The sequence below is a fragment of the Schistocerca gregaria genome, chromosome 7, assembly GCF_023897955.1.
Source record: "Schistocerca gregaria isolate iqSchGreg1 chromosome 7, iqSchGreg1.2, whole genome shotgun sequence".
NCBI classification, from domain to species: domain Eukaryota; kingdom Metazoa; phylum Arthropoda; class Insecta; order Orthoptera; family Acrididae; genus Schistocerca; species Schistocerca gregaria.
Window position 1 is genome coordinate 19,958,329 of NC_064926.1, and position 22,979 is coordinate 19,981,307.

The following is a 22,979-nucleotide window of genomic DNA, read 5'->3' on the forward strand; positions in this document are numbered from 1 at the left end:
CAATCCCGGTGCAATTTCTGCGTTTCATCAACACACTGAATTTCCACAGATTACAGAATGCCCCCAGATGTGCTTCGGATACTACTACTGGTCTTCCAGGAATCGATCAAAACGTAGACAATTTGAGACATTACTCCCATGGAGAAAAGTAGGCTTGGTGTCTGTTGTATTCAATCCCGATGCAATTTCTGTGTTTCATCAATACTCTGAAGGTCCCCAGATTACAGAATGCCCCCAGAAGTGCGTCGGATACTACTACTGGTCTTCCAGGAATCGATAAAAGCGTAGAAAGTTTGAGACATTACACCCATGGAGAAAAGTCGGTATTGTGTCTGTTGTATTCAATCCCGATGCAATTTCTGTGTTTCATCAATACTCTTAAAGTCCACAGATTACAGAATGTTCCCAGATGTGCTTCGGATACTACTAAAGTACTTAAAGGAATCGATCAAAGCGAAGACAGTTTGCGACATTACTCCCATGGAGAAAGGTCGTCGTGGTGCCTGTTGTATTCAATCCCGATGCAATTTCTGTGTTTCATCAACACTCTGAATGTCGACAGATTACAGAATGCCCCCAGATGTGCTTCGGATACTACTACTGGTCTTCCAGAAATCGATCAAAACGTAGACAATTTGAGACATTACTCCCATGGACAAAAGTCGGTATTGTGTCTGTTGTATTCATTCCCGATGCAATTTCTGTGCTTCATCATTACTCTGAAGGTCCACAGATTACAGAATGCCCCTAGATGTGCGTCGGATACTACTACTGGCCTTCCAGGAATCGATCAAAGCGTAGACAGTTTGAGACATTACTCCCATGGAGAAAAGTCGGTATTGTGTCTGTTGTATTCAATCCCGATGCAATTTCTGTGTTTCATCAATACTCTTAAGGTCCACAGATTACAGAATGTTCCCAGATGTGCTTCGGATACTACTAAAGGACTTCCAGGAACCGATCAAAGCGAAGACAGTTTGAGACGTTACTCCCATGGAAAAAGTCGTCGTGGTGCCTGTTGTATTCAATCCCGATGCAATTTCTGTGTTTCATCAAGACTCTGAATGTCCACAGATTTAAAAATGCCCCCCGATGTGCTTCGGATACTACTACTGGTCTTCCAGGAATCGATTAAAGCGTAGACAGTTTGAGACATTACTCCCATGGAGAAAAGTCGGCTTGGTGCCTGTTGTATTCAATCCCGATTCAATTTCAGTTTTTCATCAACACACTGAATTTCCACAGATTACAGAATGCCCCCAGATGTGCTTCGGATACTACTACTGGTCTTCCAGGAATCGATCAAAACGTAGACAATTTGAGACATTACTCCCATGGAGAAAAGTAGGCTTGGAGTCTGTTGTATTCAATCCCGGTGCAATTTCTGTGTTTCATCAATACTCTGAAGGTCCCCAGATTACAGAATGCCCCCAGAAGTGCGTCGGAAACTACTACTGGTCTTCCAGGAATCGATCAATGGGTAGACAGTTTGAGACATTACTCCCATGGAGAAAAGACGGTATTGTGTCTGTTGTATTTATACCCGATGCAATTTCTGTGTTTCATCAATACTCTGAAGGTCCACAGATTACAGAATGCACTAAGATGTGCTTCGGATACTACTACTGGTCTTCCAGGAATCGATCAAAACGTAGACAATATGAGACATTACTACCATGGAGAAAAGTAGGCTTGGTGCCTGTTGTATTCAATCCCGGTGCAATTTCTGCGTTTCATCAACACACTGAATTTCCACAGATTACAGAATGCCCCCAGACGTGCTTCGGATACTACTACTGGTCTTCCAGGAATCGATCAAAACGTAGACAATTTGAGACATTACTCCCATGGAGAAAAGTAGGCTTGGTGTCTGTTGTATTTAATCCCGATGCAATTTCTGTGTTTCATCAATACTCTGAAGGTCCCCAGATTACAGAATGCCCCCAGAAGTGCGTCGGATACTACTACTGGTCTTCCAGGAATCGATCAAAGCGTAGACAGTTTGAGACATTACACCCATGGAGAAAAGTCGGTATTGTGTCTGTTGTATTCAATCCCGATGCAATTTCTGTGTTTCATCAATACTCTTAAAGTCCACAGATTACAGAATGTTCCCAGATGTGCTTCGGATACTACTAAAGTACTTAAAGGAATCGATCAAAGCGAAGACAGTTTGCGACATTACTCGAATGGAGAAAGGTCGTCGTGGTGCCTGTTGTATTCAATCCCGACGCAATTTCTGTGTTTCATCAACACTCTGAATGTCCACAGATTACAGAATGCCCCCAGATGTGCATCGGATACTACTACTGGTCTTCCAGGAATCGATCAAAGCGTAGACAGTTTGAGACATTACTCAAAGGGAGAAAAGCCAGCTTGGTGCCTGTTGTATTCAATCCCGATGCAATTTCTGTGTTTCATCAACACTCTGAATGTCCACAGATTACAGAATGCCCCCAGATGTGCTTCAGATACTACTACTGGTCTTCCATTAATCGATCAAAGCGTAGACAGTTTGAGACATTACTCCCATGGAGAAAATCCGGTATGGTGTATGTTGTATTCAATCCCGATGCAATTTCTGTGTTTCATCAATACTCTTAAGGTCCACAGATTACAGAATGTTCCCAGATGTGCTTCGGATACTACTAAAGTATTTCCAGGAACCGATCAAAGCGAAGACAGTTTGAGACATTACTCCCATGGAGAAAAGTCGGCTTGGTGCCTGTTGTATTCAATCCCGATGCAATTTCTGTGTTTCATCAACACACTGAATTTCCACAGATTACAGAATGCCCCCAGATGTGCGTCGGATACTACTACAGGTCTTCCAGGAATCGATCAAAGCGTAGACAGTTTGAGACATTACTCCCATGGAGAAAAGACGGTATTGTGTCTGTTGTATTCATTCCCGATGCAATTTCTGTGTTTCATCAATACTCTGAAGGTCCACAGATTACAGAATGCACCCAGATGTGCGTCGGATACTACAACTGGTCTTCCAGGAATCGGTCAAAGCGTATACAGTTTGAGACATTACTCCCATGGAGAAAAGACGGTATTGTGTCTGTTGTATACATTCCCGATGCAATTTCTGTGTTTCATCAATACTCTTAAAATCCACAGATTACAGAATGTTCCCAGATGTGCTTCGGATACTACTACAATACTTAAAGGAATCGATCAAAGCGAAGACAGTTTGCGACATTACTCCCATGGAGAAAGGTCGTCGTCGTGCCTGTTGTATTCAATCCCGATGCAATTTCTGTGTTTCATTAACACTCTGAATGTCCACAGATTACAGAATGCCCCCAGATGTGCTTCGGATACTACTACTGGTCTTCCAGGAATCGATCAAAGCGTAGACAGTTTGAGACATTACTCAAAGGGAGAAAAGTCAGCTTGGTGCCTGTTGTATTCAATCCCGATGCAATTTCTGTGTTTCATCAACACTCTGAATGTCCACAGATTACAGAATGCCCCCAGATGTGCTTCAGATACTACTACTGGTCTTCCATTAATCGATCAAAGCGTAGACAGTTTGAGACATTACTCCCATGGAGAAAATTCGGTATGGTGTATGTTGTATTTAATCCCGATGCAATATTGTGTTTCATTAATACTCTGAAGGTCCACAGACTACAGAATGCCCCCAGATGTGTGTCGGATACTACTACTGGTCTTCCAGGAAACGATCAAAGCGTAGACAGATTGAGACATTACTCCCATGGAGAAAAGTCGGTATTGTGTCTGTTGTATTCAATTCCGATGCAATTTCTGTGTTTCATCAATACTCTGAAGGTCCACAGATTACAGAATGTTCCTAGATGTGCTTCGGATACTACTAAAGGACTTCCAGGAATTGATCAAAGCGAAGACAGTTTGAGACATTACTCCCATGGAGAAAAGTCCTTATGGTGTCTGTTGTATTCAATCCCGATTCAATTTCTGTTTTCATCAACACTCTGAATGTCCACAGATTACACAATGCCCCCAGATGTGCTTCGGATACTACTACTGGTCTTCCAGGAATTGATCAAAGCGTAGACAGTTCGAGTCATTACTCCCATGGAGAAAAGTCGGCTTGGTGTCTGTTGTATTCAATCCCGATGCAATTTCTGTGTTTCATCATTACTCTGAAGGTCCACAGATTACAGAATGCCCCTGGAAGTGCGTCGGGTACTACTACTGGCCTTCCAGGAATCGATCAAAGCGTAGACAGTTTGAGACATTACTCCCATGGAGAAAAGTCGGTATTGTGTCTGTTGTATTCAATCCCGATGCAATTTCTGTGTTTCATCAATACTCTTAAGGTCCACAGATTACAGAATGTTCCCAGATGTGCTTCGGATACTACTAAAGGACTTCCAGGAACCGATCAAAGCGAAGACAGTTTGAGACATTACTCCCATGGAGAAAAGTCGTCGTGGTGCCTGTTGTATTCAATCCCGATGCAATTTCTGTGTTTCATCAAGACTCTGAATGTCCACAGATTTAAGAATGCCCCCCGATGTGCTTCGGATACTAGTACTGGTCTTCGAGGAATCGATTAAAGCGTAGACAGTTTGAGACATTATTCCCATGGAGAAAAGTCGGATTGGTGCCTGTTGTATTCAATCCCGTTTCAATTTCTGTTTTTCATCAACACACTGAATTTCCACAGATTACAGAATGCCCCCAGATGTGCTTCGGATACTACTACTGGTCTTCCAGGAATCGATCAAAACGTAGACAATTTGAGACATTACTCCCATGGAGAAAAGTAGGCTTGGAGTATGTTGTATTCAATCCCGATGCAATTTCTGTGTTTCATCAATACTCTGAAGGTCCCCAAATTACAGAATGCCCCCAGAAGTGCGTCGGAAACTACTACTGGTCTTCCAGGAATCGATCAATGGGTAGACAGTTTGAGACATTACTCCCATGGAGAAAAGACGGTATTGTGTCTGTTGTATTTATACCCGATGCAATTTCTGTGTTTCATCAATACTCTGAAGGTCCACAGATTACAGAATGCCCCCAGATGTGCTTCGGATACTACTACTGGTCTTCCAGGAATCGATCAAAACGTAGACAATATGAGACATTACTCCCATGGAGAAAAGTAGGCTTGGTGCCTGTTGTATTCAATCCCGGTGCAATTTCTGCGTTTCATCAACACACTGAATTTCCACAGATTACAGAATGCCCCCAGATGTGCTTCGGATACTACTACTGGTCTTCCAGGAATCGATCAAAACGTAGACAATTTGAGACATTACTCCCATGGAGAAAAGTAGGCTTGGTGTCTGTTGTATTCAATCCCGATGCAATTTCTGTGTTTCATCAACACTCTGAATGTCCACAGATTACAGAATGCCCCCAGATGTGCTTCAGATACTACTACTGGTCTTCCATTAATCGATCAAAGCGTAGACAGTTTGAGACATTACTCCCATGGAGAAAATTCGGTATGGTGTATGTTGTATTTAATCCCGATGCAATATTGTGTTTCATTAATACTCTGAAGGTCCACAGACTACAGAATGCCCCCAGATGTGTGTCGGATACTACTACTGGTCTTCCAGGAATCGATCAAAGCGTAGACAGATTGAGACATTACTCCCATGGAGAAAAGTCGGTATTGTGTCTGTTGTATTCAATTCCGATGCAATTTCTGTGTTTCATCAATACTCTGAAGGTCCACAGATTACAGAATGCTCCTAGATGTGCTTCGGATACTACTAAAGGACTTCCAGGAATTGATCAAAGCGAAGACAGTTTGAGACATTACTCCCATGGAGAAAAGTCCTTATGGTGTCTGTTGTATTCAATCCCGATTCAATTTCTGTTTTCATCAACACTCTGAATGTCCACAGATTACACAATGCCCCCAGATGTGCTTCGGATACTACTACTGGTCTTCCAGGAATTGATCAAAGCGTAGACAGTTCGAGTCATTACTCCCATGGAGAAAAGTCGGCTTGGTGTCTGTTGTATTCAATCCCGATGCAATTTCTGTGTTTCATCATTACTCTGAAGGTCCACAGATTACAGAATGCCCCTGGATGTGCGTCGGGTACTACTACTGGCCTTCCAGGAATCGATCAAAGCGTAGACAGTTTGAGACATTACTCCCATGGAGAAAAGTCGGTATTGTGTCTGTTGTATTCAATCCCGATGCAATTTCTGTGTTTCATCAATACTCTTAAGGTCCACAGGTTACAGAATGTTCCCAGATGTGCTTCGGATACTACTAAAGGACTTCCAGGAACCGATCAAAGCGAAGACAGTTTGAGACATTACTCCCATGGAGAAAAGTCGTCGTGGTGCCTGTTGTATTCAATCCCGATGCAATTTCTGTGTTTCATCAAGACTCTGAATGTCCACAGATTTAAGAATGCCCCCCGATGTGCTTCGGATACTAGTACTGGTCTTCCAGGAATCGATTAAAGCGTAGACAGTTTGAGACATTATTCCCATGGAGAAAAGTCGGATTGGTGCCTGTTGTATTCAATCCCGATTCAATTTCTGTTTTTCATCAACACACTGAATTTCCACAGATTACAGAATGCCCCTAGATGTGCTTCGGATACTACTACTGGTCTTCCAGGAATCGATCAAAACGTAGACAATTTGAGACATTACTCCCATGGAGAAAAGTAGGCTTGGAGTCTGTTGTATTCAATCCCGATGCAATTTCTGTGTTTCATCAATACTCTGAAGGTCCCCAGATTACAGAATGCCCCCAGAAGTGCGTCGGATACTACTACTGGTCTTCCAGGAATCGATAAAAGCGTAGACAGTTTGAGACATTACACCCATGGAGAAAAGTCGGTATTGTGTCTGTTGTATTCAATCCCGATGCAATTTCTGTGTTTCATCAATACTCTTAAAGTCCACAGATTACAGAATGTTCCCAGATGTGCTTCGGATACTGCTAAAGTACTTAAAGGAATCGATCAAAGCGAAGACAGTTTGCGACATTACTCCCATGGAGAAAGGTCGTCGTGGTGCCTGTTGTATTCAATCCCGATGCAATTTCTGTGTTTCATCAACACTCTGAAAGTCCACAGATTACAGAATGCCCCCAGATGTGCTTCGGATACTACTACTGGTCTTCCATTAATCGATCAAAGCGTAGACAGTTTGAGACATAACTCCCATGGAGAAAATTCGGTATGGTGTATGTTGTATTCAATCCCGATGCAATTTCTGTGTTTCATCAATACTCTTAAGGTCCACAGATTACAGAATGTTCCCAGATGTGCTTCGGATACTACTAAAAGACTTCCAGGAACCGATCAAAGCGAAGACAGTTTGAGACATTACTCCCATGGAGAAAAGTCGGCTTGGTGCCTGTTGTATTCAATCCCGAAGCAATTTCTGTGTTTCATCAACACACTGAAATTCCACAGATTACAGAATGCCCCCAGATGTGCGTCGGATACTACTACTGGTCTTCCAGGAATCGATCAAAACGTAGACAGATTGAGACATTACTCCCATGGAGAAAAGTCGGTATTGTGTCTGTTGTATTCAATTCCGATGCAATTTCTGTGTTTCATCAATACTCTGAAGGTCCACAGATTACAGAATGCTCCTAGATGTGCTTCGGATACTACTAAAGGACTTCCAGGAATTGATCAAAGCGAAGACAGTTTGAGACATTACTCCCATGGAGAAAAGTCCTTATGGTGTCTGTTGTATTCAATCCCGATTCAATTTCTGTTTTCATCAACACTCTGAATGTCCACAGATTACACAATGCCCCCAGATGTGCTTCGGATACTACTACTGGTCTTCCAGGAATTGATCAAAGCGTAGACAGTTCGAGTCAATACTCCCATGGAGAAAAGTCGGCTTGGTGTCTGTTGTATTCAATCCCGATGCAATTTCTGTGTTTCATCATTACTCTGAAGGTCCACAGATTACAGAATGCCCCTGGATGTGCGTCGGGTACTACTACTGGATTTCCAGGAATCGATCAAAGCGTAGACAGTTTGAGACATTACTCCCATGGAGAAAAGTCGGTATTGTGTCTGTTGTATTCAATCCCGATGCAATTTCTGTGTTTCATCAATACTCTTAAGGTCCACAGATTACAGAATGTTCCCAGATGTGCTTCGGATACTACTAAAGGACTTCCAGGAACCGATCAAAGCGAAGACAGTTTGAGACATTACTCCCATGGAGAAAAGTCGTCGTGGTGCCTGTTGTATTCAATCCCGATGCAATTTCTGTGTTTCATCAAGACTCTGAATGTCCACAGATTTAAGAATGCCCCCCGATGTGCTTCGGATACTAGTACTGGTCTTCCAGGAATCGATTAAAGCGTAGACAGTTTGAGACATTATTCCCATGGAGAAAATTCGGATTGGTGCCTGTTGTATTCAATCCCGATTCAATTTCTGTTTTTCATCAACACACTGAATTTCCACAGATTACAGAATGCCCCTAGATGTGCTTCGGATACTACTACTGGTCTTCCAGGAATCGATCAAAACGTAGACAATTTGAGACATTACTCCCATGGAGAAAAGTAGGCTTGGAGTCTGTTGTATTCAATCCCGATGCAATTTCTGTGTTTCATCAATACTCTGAAGGTCCCCAAATTACAGAATGCCCCCAGAAGTGCGTCGGAAACTACTACTGGTCTTCCAGGAATCGATCAATGGGTAGACAGTTTGAGACATTACTCCCATGGAGAAAAGACGGTATTGTGTCTGCTGTATTTATACCCGATGCAATTTCTGTGTTTCATCAATACTCTGAAGGTCCACAGATTACAGAATGCCCCCAGATGTGCTTCGGATACTACTACTGGTCTTCCAGGAATCGATCAAAACGTAGACAATATGAGACATTACTCCCATGGAGAAAAGTAGGCTTGGTGCCTGTTGTATTCAATCCCGGTGCAATTTCTGCGTTTCATCAACACACTGAATTTCCACAGATTACAGAATGCCCCCAGATGTGCTTCGGATACTACTACTGGTCTTCCAGGAATCGATCAAAACGTAGACAATTTGAGACATTACTCCCATGGAGAAAAGTAGGCTTGGTGTCTGTTGTATTCAATCCCGATGCAATTTCTGTGTTTCATCAATACTCTGAAGGTCCCCAGATTACAGAATGCCCCCAGAAGTGCGTCGGAAACTACTACTGGTCTTCCAGGAATCGATAAAAGCGTAGACAGTTTGAGACATTACACCCATGGAGAAAAGTCGGTATTGTGTCTGTTGTATTCAATCCCGATGCAATTTCTGTGTTTCATCAATACTCTTAAAGTCCACAGATTACAGAATGTTCCCAGATGTGCTTCGGATACTACTAAAGTACTTAAAGGAATCGATCAAAGCGAAGACAGTTTGAGACATTACTCCCATGGAGAAAAGACGGTATTGTGTCTGTTGTATTCATTCCCGATGCAATTTCTGTGTTTCATCAATACTCTTAAAGTCCACAGATTACAGAATGCACCCAGATGTGCGTCGGATACTACAACTGGTCTTCCAGGAATCGCTCAAAGCGTATACAGTTTGAGACATTACTCCCATGGAGAAAAGACGGTATTGTGTCTGTTGTATTCATTCCCGATGCAATTTCTGTGTTTCATCAATACTCTGAAGGTCCACAGATTACAGAATGTTCCCAGATGTGCTTCGGATACTACTAAAGTACTTAAAGGAATCGATCAAAGCGTAGACAGTTTGAGACATTACTCCCATGGAGAAAAGACGGTATTGTGTCTGTTGTATTCATTCCCGATGCAATTTCTGTGTTTCATCAATACTCTGAAGGTCCACAGATTACAGAATGCCCCCAGTAGTGCGTCGGATACTACTACTGGTCTTCCAGGAATCGATCAAAGCGTAGACAGTTTGAGACATTACTCCCATGGAGAAAAGTCGGCTTGGTGCCTGTTGTTTTCAATCCCGGTGCAATTTCTGCGTTTCATCAACACACTGAATTTACACAGATTACAGAATGCCCCCAGATGTGCTTCGGATACTACTACTGGTCTTCCAGGAATCGATCAAAACGTAGACAATTTTAGACATTACTCCCATGGAGAAAAGTAGGCTTGGTGTCTGTTGTACTCAATCCCGATGCAATTTCTGTGTTTCATCAATACTCTTAAAGTCCACAGATTACAGAATGTTCCCAGATGTGCTTCGGATACTACTAAAGTACTTAAAGGAATCGATCAAAGCGAAGACAGTTTGCGACATTACTCCCATGGAGAAAGGTCGTCGTGGTGCCTGTTGTATTCAATCCCGATGCAATTTCTGTGTTTCATCAACACTCTGAATGTCCACAGATTACAGAATGCCCCCAGATGTGCTTCGGATACTACTACAGGTCTTCCAGATATCGATCAATGCGAAGACAGTTTGAGACATTACTCAAAGGGAGAAAAGTCAGCTTGGTGCCTGTTGTATTCAATCCCGATGCAATTTCTGTGTTTCATCAACACTCTGAATGTCCACAGATTACAGAATGCCCCCAGATGTGCTTCAGATACTACTACTGGTCTTCCATTAATCGATCAAAGCGTAGACAGTTTGAGACATTACTCCCATGGAGAAAATTCGGTATGGTGTATGTTGTATTTAATCCCGATGCAATTTTGTGTTTCATTAATACTCTGAAGGTCCACAGATTACAGAATGCCCCCAGATGTGCTTCGGATACTACTACTGGTCTTCCAGGAATCGATCAAAGCGTAGATAGATTGAGACATTACTCCCATGGAGAAAAGTCGGTATTGTGTCTGTTGTATTCAATTCCGATGCAATTTCTGTGTTTCATCAATACTCTGAAGGTCCACAGATTACAGAATGTTCCTAGATGTGCTTCGGATACTACTAAAGGACTTCCAGGAATTGATCAAAGCGAAGACAGTTTGAGACATTACTCCCATGGAGAAAAGTGGGTATGGTGTCTGTTGTATTCAATCCCGATTCAATTTCTGTTTTCATCAACACTCTGAATGTCCACAGATTACACAATGCCCCCAGATGTGCTTCGGATACTACTACTGGTCTTCCAGGAATTGATCAAAGCGTAGACAGTTCGAGTCATTACTCCCATGGAGAAAAGTCGGCTTGGTGTCTGTTGTATTCAATCCCGATGCAATTTCTGTGTTTCTTCAATACTCTGAAGGTCCCGAGATTACAGAATGCCCCCAGATGTGCGTGGGATACTAATACTGGTCTTCCAGGAATCGATCAAAGCGTAGACAGTTTGAGACATCACTCCCATGGAGAAAAGTCGGCATTGTGTCTGTTGTATTCAATCCCGATGCAATTTCCTTTTTCATCAATACTCTTAAGGTCCACAGATTACAGAATGTTCCCAGATGTGCTTCGGATACTTCAACTGGTCTTCCAGGAATCGATCAAATCGTAGACAGTTTGAGACATTACTCCCATGGAGAAAAGACGGTATGGTGTATGTTGTATTTAATCCCGATGCAATTTTGTGTTTCATTAATACTCTGAAGGTCCACAGATTACAGAATGCCCCCAGATGTGCTTCAGATACTACTACTGGTCTTCCATTAATCGATCAAAGCGTAGACAGTTTGAGACATTACTCCCATGTAGAAAATTCGGTATGGTGTATGTTGTATTTAATCCCGATGCAATTTTGTGTTTCATAAATACTCTGAAGGTCCACAGATTACAGAATGCCCCCAGATGTGTGTCGGATACTACTACTGGTCTTCCAGGAATCGATCAAAGCGTAGACAGATTGAGACATTACTCCCATGGAGAAAAGACGGTATTGTGTCTGTTGTATTCAATTCCGATGCAATTTCTGTGTTTCATCAATACTCTGAAGGTCCACAGATTACAGAATGTTCCTAGATGTGCTTCGGATACTACTAAAGGACTTCCAGGAATTGATCAAAGCGAAGACAGTTTGAGACATTACTTCCATGGAGAAAAGACGGTATTGGGTCTGTTGTATTCATTCCCGATGCAATTTCTGTGTTTCATCAATACTCTGAAGGTCCACAGATTACAGAATGCCCCCAGATGTGCTTCGGATACTACTACTGGTCTTCCAGGAATCTATCAAAGCGTAGACAGTTTGAGACTTTACTCCCATAGAGAAAAGACGGTATTGTGTCTGTTGTATTCATTCCCGATGCAATTTCTGTGTTTCATCAATACTCTGAAGGTCCCCAGATTACAGAATGCCCCCAGAAGTGCGTCGGATACTACTACTGGTCTTCCAGGAATCGATCAAAGCGTAGACAGTTTAAGACATTACTCTCATGGAGAAAAGACGGTATTGTGTCTGTTGTATTCATTCCCGATGCAATTTCTGTGTTTCATCAATACTCTGAAGGTCCACAGATTACAGAATGTTCCTAGATGTGCTTCGGATACTACTAAAGGACTTCCAGGAATCGATCAAAGCGAAGACAATTTGAGACATTACACCCATGGAGAAAAGTCGGTATTGTGTCTGGTGTATTCAATCCCGATGCAATTTCTGTGTTTCATCAATACTTTTAAAGTCCACAGATTACAGAATGTTCCCAGATGTGCTTCGGATACTACTAAAGTACTTAAAGGAATCGATCAAAGCGAAGACAGTTTGCGACATTACTCCCATGGAGAAAGGTCGTCGTGGTGCCTGTTGTATTCAATCCCGATGCAATTTCTGTGTTTCATCAACACTCTGAATGTCCACAGATTACAGAATGCCCCCAGATGTGCTTCGGATACTACTACTGGTCTTCCAGGAATCGATCAAAGCGTAGACAGTTTGAGACATTACTCAAATGAAGAAAAGTCAGCTTGGTGCCTCTTGTATTCAATCCCGATGCAATTTCTGTGTTTCATCAACACTCTGAATGTCCACAAATTACAGAATGCCCCCAGATGTGCTTCGGATACTACTACTGGTCTTCCAGCAATCGATCAAAGCGTATACAGTTTTAGACATTACTCCCATGGATAAAAGTCAGCTTGGTGCCTGTTGTATTCAATCCCGATGCAATTTCTGTGTTTCATCAACACTCTGAATGTCCACAGATTACAGAATGCCCCCAGATGTGCTTCAGATACTACTACTGGTCTTCCATTAATCGATCTAAGCGTAGAAAATTTGCGACATTAATCCCATGGAGAAAAGTCGGTATGGTGTATGTTGTATTCAATCCCGATGCAATTTTGTGTTTCATTAATACCCTGAAGGTCCACAGATTACAGAATGCCCCCAGATGTGCGTCGGATACTACTACTGGTCTTCCAGGAATCGATCAAATCGTAGACAGTTTGAGACATTACTAACATGGAGAAAAGTGGGTATGGTGTTTGTTGTATTCAATCCCGATGCAATTTCTGTATTCATCAGCACTCTGAATGTCCACAGATTACAGAATGCCCCAGATGTGCGTCGGATATTACTACTGGCCTTCCAGGAATCGATCAAAGCGTAGACAGTTTGAGACATTACTCCCATGGAGAAAAGTTGGTATTGTGTCTGTTGTATTCGATCCCGGTGCAATTTCTGTGTTTCATCAATACTCTGAAGGTCCCCAAATTACAGAATGCCCACAGATGTGCGTCGGATACTACTACTGGTCCTCCAGGAATCGATCAGAGCATAGGCAGTTTGAGACATTAGTCCCATGCAGATAAGTCGGTATTGTGTCATTTGTATTCAATCCCGTTGCAATTTCTGTGTTTCATCAATACTCTGAAGGTCCACAGATTACAGAAAGTTCCCAGATGTGCTTCGGATACTACTAAAGGATTTCCAGGAATCGATCAAAGCGTAGACATTTGAGACATAACTCCCATGGAGAAAAGTCGGCTTGGTGCCTGTTTTATTCAATCCCGATGCAATTTCTGTGTTTCATCAACACTCTGAATGTCCACAGATTACAGAATGCCCACAGATGTGCTTCAGATACTACTACTGGTCTTCCATTAATCGATCTAAGCGTAGAAAGTTTGCGACATTAATCCCACGGAGAAAAGTCGGTATGGTGTATGTTGTATTCAATCCCGATGCAATTTCGGTGTTTCATAATTACTCTGAAGGTCCCCAGATTACAGAATGCCCCCACAAGTGCGTCGGATACTACTACTGGTCTTCCAGGAATCGATCAAAGCGTAGACAGTATGAGACATTACTCCCATGGAGAAAATTTTTGTAATGTGTCTATTGTATTCATTCTCGATGCAATTTCTGTGTTTCATCAATACTCTGAAGGTCCACAGATTACAGAATGCCCCAGATGTGCGTCGGATATTACTACTGGCCTTCCAGGAAACGATCAAAGCGTAGACAGTTTGAGACATTACTCCCATGGAGAAAAGTTGGTATTGTGTCTGTTGTATTCAATCCCGGTGCAATTTCTGTGTTTCATCAATACTCTGAAGGTCCACAGATTACAGAATGTTCCCAGATGTGCTTCGGACACTAGTAAAGGACTCCCAGGAATCGATCAAAGCGAAGACAGTTTGAGACATTACTCCCATGGAGAAAAGTCGTCGTGGTGCCTGTTGTATTCAATCCCGATGCAATTTCTGTGTTTCATCAACACTCTGAATGTCCACAGATTACAGAATGCCCCCAGATGTGCTTCGGATACTACTACTGGTCTTCCAGGAGTCGATCAAATCGTAGACAGTTGAGACATAACTCCCATGGAGAAAAGTCGGCTTGGTGCCTGTTGTATTCAATCCCGATGCAATTTCTGTGTTTCATCAACACTCTGAATGTCCACAGATTACAGAATGCCCCCAGATGTGCTTCAGATACTACTACTGGTCTTCCATTAATCGATCAAAGCGTAGACAGTTTGAGACATTACTCCCATGGAGAAAATTCGGTATGGTGTATGTTGTACTTAATCCCGATGCAATATTGTGTTTCATTAATACTCTGAAGGTCCACAGACTACAGAATGCCCCCAGATGTGTGTCGGATACTACTACTGGTCTTCCAGGAATCGATCAAAGCGTAGACAGATTGAGACATTACTCCCATGGAGAAAAGTCGGTATTGTGTCTGTTGTATTCAATTCCGATGCAATTTCTGTGTTTCATCAATACTCTGAAGGTCCACAGATTACAGAATGTTCACAGATGTGCTTCGGATACTACTAAAGGACTTCCAGGAACCGATCAAAGCGAAGACAGTTTGAGACATTACTCCCATGGAGAAAAGTCGTCGTGGTGCCTGTTGTACTCAATCCCGATGCAATTTCTGTGTTTCATCAAGACTCTGAATGTCCACAGATTTAAGAATGCCCCCCGATGTGCTTCGGATACTAGTACTGGTCTTCCAGGAATCGATTAAAGCGTAGACAGTTTGAGACATTACTCCCATGGAGAAAAGTCGGCTTGGTGCCTGTTGTATTCAATCCCGATTCAATTTCTGTTTTTCATCAACACACTGAATTTCCACAGATTACAGAATGCCCCCAGATGTGCTTCGGATACTACTACTGGTCTTCCAGGAATCGATCAAAACGTAGACAATTTGAGACATTACTCCCATGGAGAAAAGTAGGCTTGGAGTCTGTTGTATTCAATCCCGATGCAATTTCTGTGTTTCATCAATACTCTGAAGGTCCCCAGATTACAGAATGCCCCCAGAAGTGCGTCGGAAACTACTACTGGTCTTCCAGGAATCGATCAATGGGTAGACAGTTTGAGACATTACTCCCATGGAGAAAAGATGGTATTGTGTCTGTTGTATTTATACCCGATGCAATTTCTGTGTTTCATCAATACTCTGAAGGTCCACAGATTACAGAATGCCCCCAGATGTGCTTCGGAAACTACTACTGGTCTTCCAGGAATCGATCGAAACGTAGACAATATGAGACATTACTCCCATGGAGAAAAGTAGGCTTGGTGCCTGTTGTATTCAATCCCGGTGCAATTTCTGCGTTTCATCAACACACTGAATTTCCACAGATTACAGAATGCCCCCAGATGTGCTTTGGATACTACTACTGGTCTTCCAGGAATCGATCAAAACGTAGACAATTTGAGACATTACTCCCATGGAGAAAAGTAGGCTTGGTGTCTGTTGTATTCAATCCCGATGCAATTTCTGTGTTTCATCAATACTCTGAAGGTCCCCAGATTACAGAATGCCCCCAGAAGTGCGTCGGATACTACTACTGGTCTTCCAGGAATCGATAAAAGCGTAGACAGTTTGAGACATTACACCCATGGAGAAAAGTCGGTACTGTGTCTGTTGAATTCAATCCCGATGCAATTTCTGTGTTTCATCAATACTCTTAAAATCCACAGATTACAGAATGTTCCCAGATGTGCTTCGGATACTACTAAAGTACTTAAAGGAATCGATCAAAGCGAAGACAGTTTGCGACATTACTCCCATGGAGAAAGGTCGTCGTGGTGCCTGTTGTATTCAATCCCGATGCAATTTCTGTGTTTCATCAACACTCTGAATGTCCACAGATTACAGAATGCCCCCAGATGTGCTTCGGATACTACTACTGGTCTTCCAGGAATCGATCAAAGCGTAGACAGTTTGAGACATTACTCAAAGGGAGAAAAGTCAGCTTGGTGCCTGTTGTATTCAATCCCGATGCAATTTCTGTGTTTCATCAACACTCTGAATGTCCACAGATTACAGAATGCCCCCAGATGTGCTTCGGATACTACTACTGGTCTTCCATTAATCGATCAAAGCGTAGACAGTTTGAGACATTACTCCCATGGAGAAAATTCGGTATGGTGTATGTTGTATTCAATCCCGATGCAATTTCTGTGTTTCATCAATACTCTTAAGGTCCACAGATTACAGAATGTTCCCAGATGTGCTTCGGATACTATTAAAAGACTTCCAGGAACCGATCAAAGCGAAGACAGTTTGAGACATTACTCCCATGGAGAAAAGTCGGCTTGGTGCCTGTTTTATTCAATCCCGATGCAATTTCTGTGTTTCATCAACACTCTGAATGTCCACAGATTACAGAATGCCCACAGATGTGCTTCAGATACTACTACTGGTCTTCCATTAATCGATCTAAGCGTAGAAAGTTTGCGACATTAATCCCATGGAGAAAAGTCGGTATGGTGTATGTTGTATTCAATCCCGATGCAATTTCTGTGTTTCATAATTACTCTGAAGGTCCCCAGATTACAGAATGCCCCCACAAGTGCGTCGGATACTACTACTGGTCTTCCAGGAATCGATCAAAGCGTAGACAGTTTGAGACATTATTCCCATGGAGAAAATTTTTGTAATGTGTCTATTGTATTCATTCTCGATGCAATTTCTGTGTTTCATCAATACTCTGAAGGTCCACAGATTACAGAATGCCCCAGATGTGCGTCGGATATTACTACTGGCCTTCCAGGAAACGATCAAAGCGTAGACAGTTTGAGACATTACTCCCATGGAGAAATGTTGGTATTGTGTCTGTTGTATTCAATCCCGGTGCAATTTCTGTGTTTCATCAATACTCTGAAGGTCCACAGATTACAGAATGTTCCCAGATGTGCTTCGGACACTAGTAAAGGACTCCCAGGAATCGATCAAAGCGAAGACAGTTTGAGACATTACTCCCATGGAGAAAAGTCGTCGTGGTGCCTGTTGTATTCAATCCCGATGCAATTTCTGTGTTTCATCAACACTCTGAATGTCCACAGATTACAGAATGCCCCCAGATGTGCTTCGGATACTACTACTGGTCTTCCAGGAGTCGATCAAAGCGTAGACAGTTGAGACATAACTCCCATGGAGAAAAGTCGGCTTGGTGCCTGTTGTATTCAATCCCGATGCAATTTCTGTGTTTCATCAACACTCTGAATGTCCACAGATTACAGAATGCCCCCAGATGTGCTTCAGATACTACTACTGGTCTTCCATTAATCGATCAAAGCGTAGACAGTTTGAGACATTACTCCCATGGAGAAAATTCGGTATGGTGTATGTTGTATTTAATCCCGATGCAATATTGTGTTTCATTAATACTCTGAAGGTCCACAGACTACAGAATGCCCCCAGATGTGTGTCGGATACTACTACTGGTCTTCCAGGAATCGATCAAAGCGTAGACAGATTGAGGCATTACTCCCATGGAGAAAAGTCGGTATTGTGTCTGTTGTATTCAATTCCGATGCAATTTCTGAGTTTCATCAATACTCTGAAGGTCCACAGATTACAGAATGTTCACAGATGTGCTTCGGATACTACTAAAGGACTTCCAGGAACCGATCAAAGCGAAGACAGTTTGAGACATTACTCCCATGGAGAAAAGTCGTCGTGGTGCCTGTTGTATTCAATCCCGATGCAATTTCTGTGTTTCATCAAGACTCTGAATGTCCACAGATTTAAGAATGCCCCCCGATGTGCTTCGGATACTAGTACTGGTCTTCCAGGAATCGATTAAAGCGTAGACAGTTTGAGACATTACTCCCATGGAGAAAAGTCGGCTTGGTGCCTGTTGTAATCAATCCCGATTCAATTTCTGTTTTTCATCAACACACTGAATTTCCACAGATTACAGAATGCCCCCAGATGTGCTTCGGATACTACTACTGGTCTTCCAGGAATCGATCAAAACGTAGACAATTTGAGACATTACTCCCATGGAGAAAAGTAGGCTTGGAGTCTGTTGTATTCAATCCCGATGCAATTTCTGTGTTTCATCAATACTCTGAAGGTCCCCAGATTACAGAATGCCCCCAGAAGTGCGTCGGAAACTACTACTGGTCTTCCAGGAATCGATCAATGGGTAGACAGTTTGAGACATTACTCCCATGGAGAAAAGACGGTATTGTGTCTGTTGTATTTATACCCGATGAAATTTCTGTGTTTCATCAATACTCTGAAGGTCCACAGATTACAGAATGCCCCCAGATGTGCTTCGGATACTACTACTGGTCTTCCAGGAATCGATCAAAACGTAGACAATATGAGACATTACTCCCATGGAGAAAAGTAGGCTTGGTGCCTGTTGTATTCAATCCCGGTGCAATTTCTGCGTTTCATCAACACACTGAATTTCCACAGATTACAGAATGCCCCCAGATGTTCTTCGGATACTACTACTGGTCTTCCAGGAATCGATCAAAACGTAGACAATTTGAGACATTACTCCCATGGAGAAAAGTAGGCTTGGTGTCTGTTGTATTCAATCCCGATGCAATTTCTGTGTTTCATCAATACTCTGAAGGTCCCCAGATTACAGAATGCCCCCAGAAGTGCGTCGGATACTACTACTGGTCTTCCAGGAATCGATAAAAGCGTAGACAGTTTGAGACATTACACCCATGGAGAAAAGTCGGTATTGTGTCTGTTGTATTCAATCCCGATGCAATTTCTGTGTTTCATCAATACTCTTAAAGTCCACAGATTACAGAATGTTCCCAGATGTGCTTCGGATACTACTAAAGTACTTAAAGGAATCGATCAAAGCGAAGACAGTTTGCGACATTACTCCCATGGAGAAAGGTCGTCGTGGTGCCTGTTGTATTCAATCCCGATGCAATTTCTGTGTTTCATCAACACTCTGAATGTCCACAGATTACAGAATGCCCCCAGATGTGCTTCGGATACTACTACTGGTCTTCCAGAAATCGATCAAAGCGTAGACAGTTTGAGACATTACTCAAAGGGAGAAAAGTCAGCTTGGTGCCTGTTGTATTCAATCCCGATGCAATTTCTGTGTTTCATCAACACTCTGAATGTCCACAGATTACAGATTGCCCCCAGATGTGCTTCGGATACTACTACTGGTCTTCCATTAATCGATCAAAGCGTAGACAGTTTGAGACATTACTCCCATGGAGAAAATTCGGTATGGTGTATGTTGTATTCAATCCCGATGCAATTTCTGTGTTTCATCAATACTCTTAAGGTCCACAGATTACAGAATGTTCCCAGATGTGCTTCGGATACTATTAAAAGACTTCCAGGAACCGATCAAAGCGAAGACAGTTTGAGACATTACTCCCATGGAGAAAAGTCGGCTTGGTGCCTGTTGTATTCAATCCCGATGCAATTTCTGTGTTTCATCAACACACTGAATTTCCACAGATTACAGAATGCCCCCAGATGTGCGTCGGATACTACTACTGGTCTTCCAGGAATCGATCAAAGCGTAGACAGTTTGAGACATTACTCCCATGGAGAAAAGACGGTATTGTGTCTGTTGTATTCATTCCCGATGCAATTTCTGTGTTTCATCAACACTCTGAATGTCCACAGATTACAGAATGTTCCCAGATGTGCTTCGGATACTACTAAAAGACTTCCAGGAACCGATCAAAGCGAAGCCAGTTTGAGACATTACTCCCATGGAGAAAAGTCGGCTTGGTGCCTGTTGTATTCAATCCCGGTGCAATTTCTGCGTTTCATCAACACACTGAATTTCCACAGATTACAGAATGCCCCCAGATGTGCTTCGGATACTACTACTGGTCTTCCAGGAATCGATCAAAACGTAGACAATTTTAGACATTACTCCCATGGAGAAAAGTAGGCTTGGTGTCTGTTGTACTCAATCCCGATGCAATTTCTGTGTTTCATCAATACTCTTAAAGTCCACAGATTACAGAATGTTCCCAGATGTGCTTCGGATACTACTAAAGTACTTAAAGGAATCGATCAAAGCGAAGACAGTTTGCGACATTACTCCCATGGAGAAAGGTCGTCGTGGTGCCTGTTGTATTCAATCCCGATGCAATTTCTGTGTTTCATCAACACTCTGAATGTCCACAGATTACAGAATGCCCCCAGATGTGCTTCGGATACTACTACTGGGCTTCCAGGAATCGATCAAAGCGTAGACAGTTTGAGACATTACTCAAAGGGAGAAAAGTCAGCTTGGTGCCTGTTGTATTCAATCCCGATGCAATTTCTGTGTTTCATCAACACTCTGAATGTCCACAGATTACAGAATGCCCCCAGATGTGCTTCAGATACTACTACTGGTCTTCCATTAATCGATCAAAGCGTAGATAGTTTGAGACATTACTCCCATGGAGAAAATTCGGTATGGTGTATGTTGTATTTAATCCCGATGCAATTTTGTGTTTCATTAATACTCTGAAGGTCCACAGATTACAGAATGCCCCCAGATGTGTGTCGGATACTACTACTGGTCTTCCAGGAATCGATCAGAGCGTAGATAGATTGAGACATTACTCCCATGGAGAAAAGTCTGTATTGTGTCTGTTGTATTCAATTCCGATGCAATTTCTGTGTTTCATCAATACTCTGAAGGTCCACAGATTACAGAATGTTCCTAGATGTGCTTCGGATACTACTAAAGGGCTTCCAGGAATTGATCAAAGCGAAGACAGTTTGAGACATTACTCCCATGGAGAAAAGTGGGTATGGTGTCTGTTGTATTCAATCCCGATTCAATTTCTGTTTTCATCAACACTCTGAATGTCCACAGATTACACAATGCCCCCAGATGTGCTTCGGATACTACTACTGGTCTTCCAGGAATTGATCAAAGCGTAGACAGTTCGAGTCATTACTCCCATGGAGAAAAGTCGGCTTGGTGTCTGTTGTATTCAATCCCGATGCAATTTCTGTGTTTCTTCAATACTCTGAAGGTCCCGAGGTTACAGAATGCCCCCAGATGTGCGTGGGATACTAATACTGGTCTTCCACGAATCGATCAAAGCGTAGACAGTTTGAGACATCACTCCCATGGAGAAAAGTCGGCATTGTGTCTGTTGTATTCAATCCCGATGCAATTTCTGTGTTTCATCAATACTCTGAAGGTCCACAGATTACAGAATGTTCCCAGATGTGCTTCGGATATTACTACTGGTCTTCCAGGAATCGATTAAATCGTAGACAGTTTGAGACATTACTCCCATGGAGAAAAGTCGGGTTGGTGCCTGTTGTATTCAATCCCGATTCAATTTCTGTTTTTCATCAACACACTGAATTTCCACAGATTACAGAATGCCCCCAGATGTGCTTCGGATACTACTACTGGTCTTCCAGGAATCGATCAAATCGTAGACAATTTGAGACATTACTCCCATGGAGAAAAGTAGGCTTGGAGTCTGTTGTATTCAATCCCAATGCAATTTCTGTGTTTCATCAATACTCTGAAGGTCCCCAGATTACAGAATGGCCCCAGAAGTGCGTCGGAAACTACTACTGGTCTTCCAGGAATCGATCAATGGGTAGACAGTTTGAGACATTACTACCATGTAGAAAAGATGGTATTGTGTCTGTTGTATTTATACCCGATGCAATTTCTGTGTTTCATCAATACTCTGAAGGTCCACAGATTACAGAATGCACCCAGATGTGCGTCGGATACTTCAACTGGTCTTCCAGGAATCGATCAAATCGTAGACAGTTTGAGACATTACTCCCATGGGGAAAAGACGGTATTGTGTCTGTTGTATTCATTCCCGATGCCATTTCTGTGTTTCATCAATACTCTGAGGGTTCACAGATTACAGAATGCCCCAGTAGTGCGTCGGATACTACTACTGGTCTTCCAGGAATCGATCAAAGCGTAGGCAGTTTGAGACATTACTCAAAGGGAGAAAAGTCAGCTTGGTGCCTGTTGTATTCAATCCCGATGCAATTTCTGTGTTTCATCAACACTCTGAATGTCCACAGATTACAGAATGCCCCCAGATGTCCTTCAGATACTACTACTGGTCTTCCATTAATCGATCAAAGCGTAGACAGTTTGAGACATTACTCCCATGTAGAAAATTCGGTATGGTGTATGTTGTATTTAATCCCGATGCAATTTTGTGTTTCATTAATACTCTGAAGGTCCACAGATTACAGAATGCCCCAAGATGTGTGTCGGATACTACTACTGGTCTTCCAGGAATCGATCAAAGCGTAGACAGATTGAGACATTACTCCCATGGAGAAAAGTCGGTATTGTGTCTGTTGTATTCAATTCCGATGCAATTTCTGTGTTTCATCAATACTCTGAAGGTCCACAGATTACAGAATGTTCCTAGATGTGCTTCGGATACTACTAA